The sequence below is a fragment of the Corythoichthys intestinalis genome, chromosome 3 (genome assembly GCF_030265065.1).
Source record: "Corythoichthys intestinalis isolate RoL2023-P3 chromosome 3, ASM3026506v1, whole genome shotgun sequence".
Classification (NCBI taxonomy): Eukaryota; Metazoa; Chordata; class Actinopteri; order Syngnathiformes; family Syngnathidae; genus Corythoichthys; species Corythoichthys intestinalis.
In genome coordinates this window covers 41531845-41537844 of record NC_080397.1, presented here as the reverse complement: position 1 = coordinate 41537844, position 6000 = coordinate 41531845, and positions in this window count along the sequence as shown.

Here is a 6000-nt window from a genome sequence, read left to right as displayed (position 1 = left end):
CAAGCTCAAAAACTCCAAAACGTACCCTAACTCATTCACTCCCAGCCATTTTCACCAGAGCAAGGCCCTTCGCTCCCGGCCATTTTACTGAATTTTGACTGATTTTGTAATGCTCACAGAAAATTCTGTTCTATTGCTATATAAACATGGAACCCACCAAAAGAAAGATTAGACTCTTTTCTTTCAGCAGAAAAAAGTAAGTTCATATGTTTTTCCATTCTTTAGAAATCAGTTTAAAAATAGCTTAGTTTGAGCAATTTTCCAATTTCTGATGAAAAAAAGGAGAAAATGAGCTTTTTGTAAAAATATAAATTTCAAACAGAACTTTGACTTAAACACAGCTATTTTTTGCATTAGTTACATCCCAAACATCTGAATAATGTTTTCCTTTACATCATATCATAAAGAACAAGACAAATACAGCTTTTGATAGCAAAGCAACAATTTATTTACACATTACTACTGAGAGATGACGCTAGTGTCGCAGAGATGACGCCGTTGTCGCCGCGTCAACCGTGTAAACTTTTCCCTCATCTATGTCTGTCTCACAAAGATGGATTATTTTTGAGTCTCTGCGGGGTCTGGTTGCCAGCCAGTTGCACGGTGGTCCTAGTCGTTGTACTCGGTCGTCCAGCGTCTGGCATTCCAGGCGTCCTCTCGGTTGTTTTGTTCGGTCGTCCGCCGCCTGGCATCATGACACCAGTGCTCCGACCGTGCTGCCCGGCCTTTCATTGCTGTTGAATGGGGTTGCGGGTCTTACAAAATGCGCTACTGCCCTCCAGTGGCCAGTTTTATTGCTTTAAAATGGGTTTGGAACTTTGTTTTTTGTTTCTCAGCTAGAGCGGAAGCTATAGATGCTTCTTGTAAAAAAAAAAAAAAAAGTTTTTTAAAAACGCAAAAGACGTATAAATACATTTTTGGGACAATGAAGCATTTAAAAATAGAACGTATTTATACGTTTTTGGGAGCAAATGAGTTAAAGGCAGATTGCAAGCAACAATCAGGTGAATACCGCCACCTACTGTACAGGAGTGTGGTGTTTTTTATTGGTCAATATCTTGCTTGTACTCGTGTTACTGCCTTTATTGCTCAGTTACAACGTAGTTGGGAAACTCTCAATTCACAATGAGAAAAAAAGAAACAAAAGAAACGTGTAACGCGGGCAACAATTTGAAAAGTTGTGGAGTAATAAGTACAGATACCTGCTGTAAAATATAGTGAAGTAAAAGTAAAAAGTACCACTTCATAATAGTACTCAAACAGATACACAAAAATACGCTTAAGTATAGTAACGAAGTTCTTTTACTTCGTTACATTCCACCACTGGTAAAACGCAGCAGAATGAAAACTGAAATGTTAATAATAATGAGTATAGATAAATAAATAAAATCACAGGTTGAATTACAATATCATTAAGATCCATTGAACGCTGCTAAACATCAGTATCACTTCATTCCCTTCATCTCAGCAATGGTGTGGTGATTTTACAGCTCTCTAAGTGATGAACCTTCAACCTGGAACATTTAAACCTTTGACATGTCCCTTGAAAATAACGTGTTCTCTATGTGAGCCCTCCAATTTAAAACCCATATGAAAAGGTAATCAGAGTGCTATCATCACCCCAGAAGAGAGAGGGTTTGATTGACCCGATACACCTCATGTTTTAGACGGCTTCCTTTCCCTTGCCAGCAGGTGTTCACTTCCAAATAGAATGGGCTTTATACATGTAATTAACACATTGCTGCTTGCACTGCCTCCAACCTGAACTTTGCTCAGTATCATTACCTCATTCCCTCTTTCTTTCATTTTCTTAACTAATCTTTACCAATTCTTTGATTTCTTTACCAATTGTATTCAAGTCACCATGCCTTCTGGACTGCTTGTGGTGCTTATACGTGGCTGGAGAAGACAACAACTTGGTAAATAAAACCATTCAGGTGGCAATATATGGATGTGCTATGGTGTTGGGAAAAAATAAAATAAAGGTTCAGTGTGCGCACTGACATGGATGGAGTTAACAGCTTGCTGTGTAGGCCAGCTAATGCCTTAAACCCACCCCCCACACCATGAAACCTGTAATTACCAGGGCTTTGTTAATTAAGAATGAAACAGAGGAGACGCAGCGGGCTAATTGGGGCCGACATGCTCTGTAATTAGAGTAAGTCACACATTGGGATTTTATGAATGAATGACTTGAATGTCAGTCTTTTTACAGCAGTTCATTACATTGGTCAGTCCTATGATGCCAGTTATTTATTTCATATTTCATATACAAAGGAGACAATATGTTAGAGTTGTTTTTATTTATTTATTTATTTTCAGTTTTTCTCTTCGGGCGTAGGGCAGTATTAATTGTGTCGGTGAACTTCAGTTGGGGGCTGGGGGGTAAGAAACATGGGGGTTGGGAAGTCCAATTATTTTTCTCTTCTTTTCTTTTTCCGCCCCCAACCTTTTTTTCACCATGTGCTGATAGCTGCTGGGGGATGGAGGTAGATTTCTGTCTCTCATTTGCAGAATGTGGCAGGAGTTAATCATTTGGTTAGTCGTAAACATAGACATGACCTATTTCTGTGATGCCGCTAGGCAATAGTAACAAGTAGTTTAAAGCTATAAACATTTTTTTGTATATTTCTTTTCATATATTGTACATCTGATTGGAAAACCAACTTTGGCTTAGAGAAGTCACACGTTCATTAAAAAGGTGACTGACTGTCAATGTGATAAAATGTCTTTAAAAATTTTAGCATCTACAATGGAAACATTTTTTCTCTGAAAGACAATAATAAGATCAAGAGGTGAGGCAAAAAGATTTCTGCCAGATTCACCCCCAGCAGTATTAGAAAAGTGAGAAAAATACCCATAATAATTCTGTCCACAGGTGTCAAACTCAATGTTATCATGGGCCAAGATCTGTATTTTCGTTGACTTTTGTGATTTCAGTGTGCATTGTGTTTTGGATTGTGTTTTGTTTCACATTATTGGAAAGAGTGTGTTTTTTCCCTTGTCCTGATTGTGTCTTGCTTGTCTCATCAGGTATGATAGCCAATCAGTTCTTTCCAGTCATTTGTTTTTCAGGTTCCCCTCATTGTCTCAACAGTCTGTATTAACTTCTCAGCATCAGCCTCCCATGACCTTAGTTGTGAAGTTATCCCTTGCTCACTTTTTCTATTTTGTACGACAGTGGTTTTGGACTTTGGAATGACAGTTTCAGACCCTGGTTTAGTACCTCTGTTTGCCCTTTTTATATCGAATACAGTGATCCCTCGCTACTTTACGCTTCAAACTTCCTGCCCTTGGTCAATCAATTAAAAAAAAAAAAAAAAAAAAAAAAAAAAACAGATGAGCTGTCCCGCGCCAATCGTCTCACTCTCCCACCCTCCCTCTCTCTCCCTGCTTGTTGTTGGTCTGGCAGCGAGTGCACTGGAGTTGATTATTAAAGTTAACAATGACTGACAGACGTTGTGTTAGATGAAGCAAGCTTCAAAGCGCCGTATGCGTCAATCATCGTTTAACTTGTTAAACAGTTGCTGTGGCAACTAATTTTGTGTAAGTGAGCAGCTTTGGATTTGAGTGGACTCGTTCAATGAAGCATTTGATAAAGTCAACCATTTTTTCTGCTTTAGTCCTGTTTAAAAATAATTCGTTGGTACAGTAACATGTTTAAAACCTATCATAATTATTACATTTGAAGTTCTTAAAAACCATCAATTATAATACATACTGTATATACATACAAGTTTTTTTTTTTTTATTACACTTTGGGGAAAAAAGTGAAAAAACATGTCTGACATATAGTAAATCTCTTTCCAATGCTAAATCTGAATAAATACATTGAACAGACCCAAAAAAATAATGATTATAGTAAATTTAATTTGGGGGGGGGGGGGGCGCTACTTCATGGTTTTTCACTTATCGCAGCGGGTTCTGGTCCCAATTAGCGGCGAAAAACGAGGGATCACTGTATTTTTTTTTTAGATAGCTTTTCTCGTTTTGTGTGTTTCGCTGTGGTTAGTCTACCTTGCTTTTTTTGCCCGCATGAACCACAATGATTAACTGATTAACCCCATGTAAATCAAGTAAATGCAAGTCCTGGTGAGAAGTAATGATGGGACAGACAATTCTGACTTACCTTTTACTAAAATAAAGTTATTGGTAAATTTAGGTTTGACTTTATTTTTGGCAGGGATGCCCCCTGGCACTACCAGTCTCACCAATGAGACGTCGCAACAATGATCACATCACATGTAACAATACAGTCACATAACCACACACAAGCCTGCAGTCTGAAGTTTTTTTTATTTTCCTACAATGTTTATTAATTCTTGAACAAATTAACATACGCTATGATCACAACGGCATTTCCATCACATGGCATCTTTAAAGACTAAACGTTTTGGCCACTCTACCCACTTCTGTCTAATTGCTCCTTTAATTATTGTTGTCTTCCTTGGTAATTTCAATTACATTACAAAACTTACCAATGACAAGCCAAGAATAAAATAGTTTTTACTTCACTGATTTGTGCACTAAACTAAGGTCTCATGTAATTAGAAGAAGTGCAAAGCATGTCTATAGATAGTACGAACATATTTTCTTTTGAATTCTACATGTACTGACTTTACAATTAGACAGCAATCTACACATTTTCACAACATACCTACCATTGTAATGTTGAGCTAATGTGGCACATTTTATTGTACTGGCCAAAACAAGATCAACTTAAAGTATGGATAAATAGTGTATGTAAAATGCTATGATAATACATTTCTATTTCAACCTCCTGCATTCAAGCAAGACAGGAGCACATCCGCGTAACTAGATTAGCATGTAAAAAGAACTTACATTAACTGTTTCTCTCTTTTGCGTAACACATCTACTGACAAGAGTGAAGAGAGAGTTTTGACACCTCACCCCAGTTTGGCTGCTTTCCTGTTAAGATTGGAAAGGCCAGAATATTGATTAATGAAACCCAACAGAGGAAGCAGGTCTACTACCTGTGGCTGATTTATTTGCCTTTTTATTGCCTCATTACTTCATTTGTCTTGGTGTGACACTCTCAACCCTCATAAACCCAATCAAAGGCTACTGGAAACATCCTCCAGTTCGTCTCTGTCTTTGTGATATCCTCACTTAAGAGCACCAATCCAAATAATACTTGAGCATTGATTTCCTGTGGAGCTCCAGTTTAGTTTAAGACATGAAAAATGCAAATGTTTACACTTTAGTTATGCTCCTTAAGGCAGCGTTTCCTAACCTTATTGAGCCGAGCCGCATATTGTATTTGAACATAAAAATAAATTACAGTGGTACCTCTACATACAAACTTAATTCGTTCCAGTACCTTGTTTGAAAGTCAAAATGGTCATATGCCGAGACGGATTTTCCCATAAAAATACATTATAATTCTATTAATTCGTTCCCCAGCCCGAAAACCTACACTAAATCCTTGATAAATACTGCCAGTACTATTACAAATGGCAAATACACATGGCAAAATGAATAAATTATAAATAAATCGGAATAATAATATAATAATATTAATTCCTCTAATAATGTAACGAATCAGGTTCTAATGTGGCGGACGTGTTTTTCGTGCTGTACCTGAACACACTGCGTGGCTGACGTGACAGAGTAAGAAAGATGGGGCAGAGATTTTACATTCTCTTTTAATGTTTTGTTTTTGTATGCCTCAACCGCGGTGAACAGTAGGCGTGTTGTGTTACACAAGTTCTGAAATGAATGATTAAAAACCTGACGAAGTCGGCGATTTCTTTAGCGATGTTACCACAATAATCATTGTCACCTTAACTTAACCCTTTAAGGTCTGGGCCTATTTTGTCTTATTTTGCATGCCTTTGAAGTTGCCTTTATATTTCAAAGAAAGAATTGTTTACGATGGCCTGGTTTGGTCCCTTTTTTTGTGACACCTTGAACTTTATGTCCAAACTGTTGTTTCCTTCACTGACCAATTATAAATCATCATTTTGGGCCCAAAAAGAC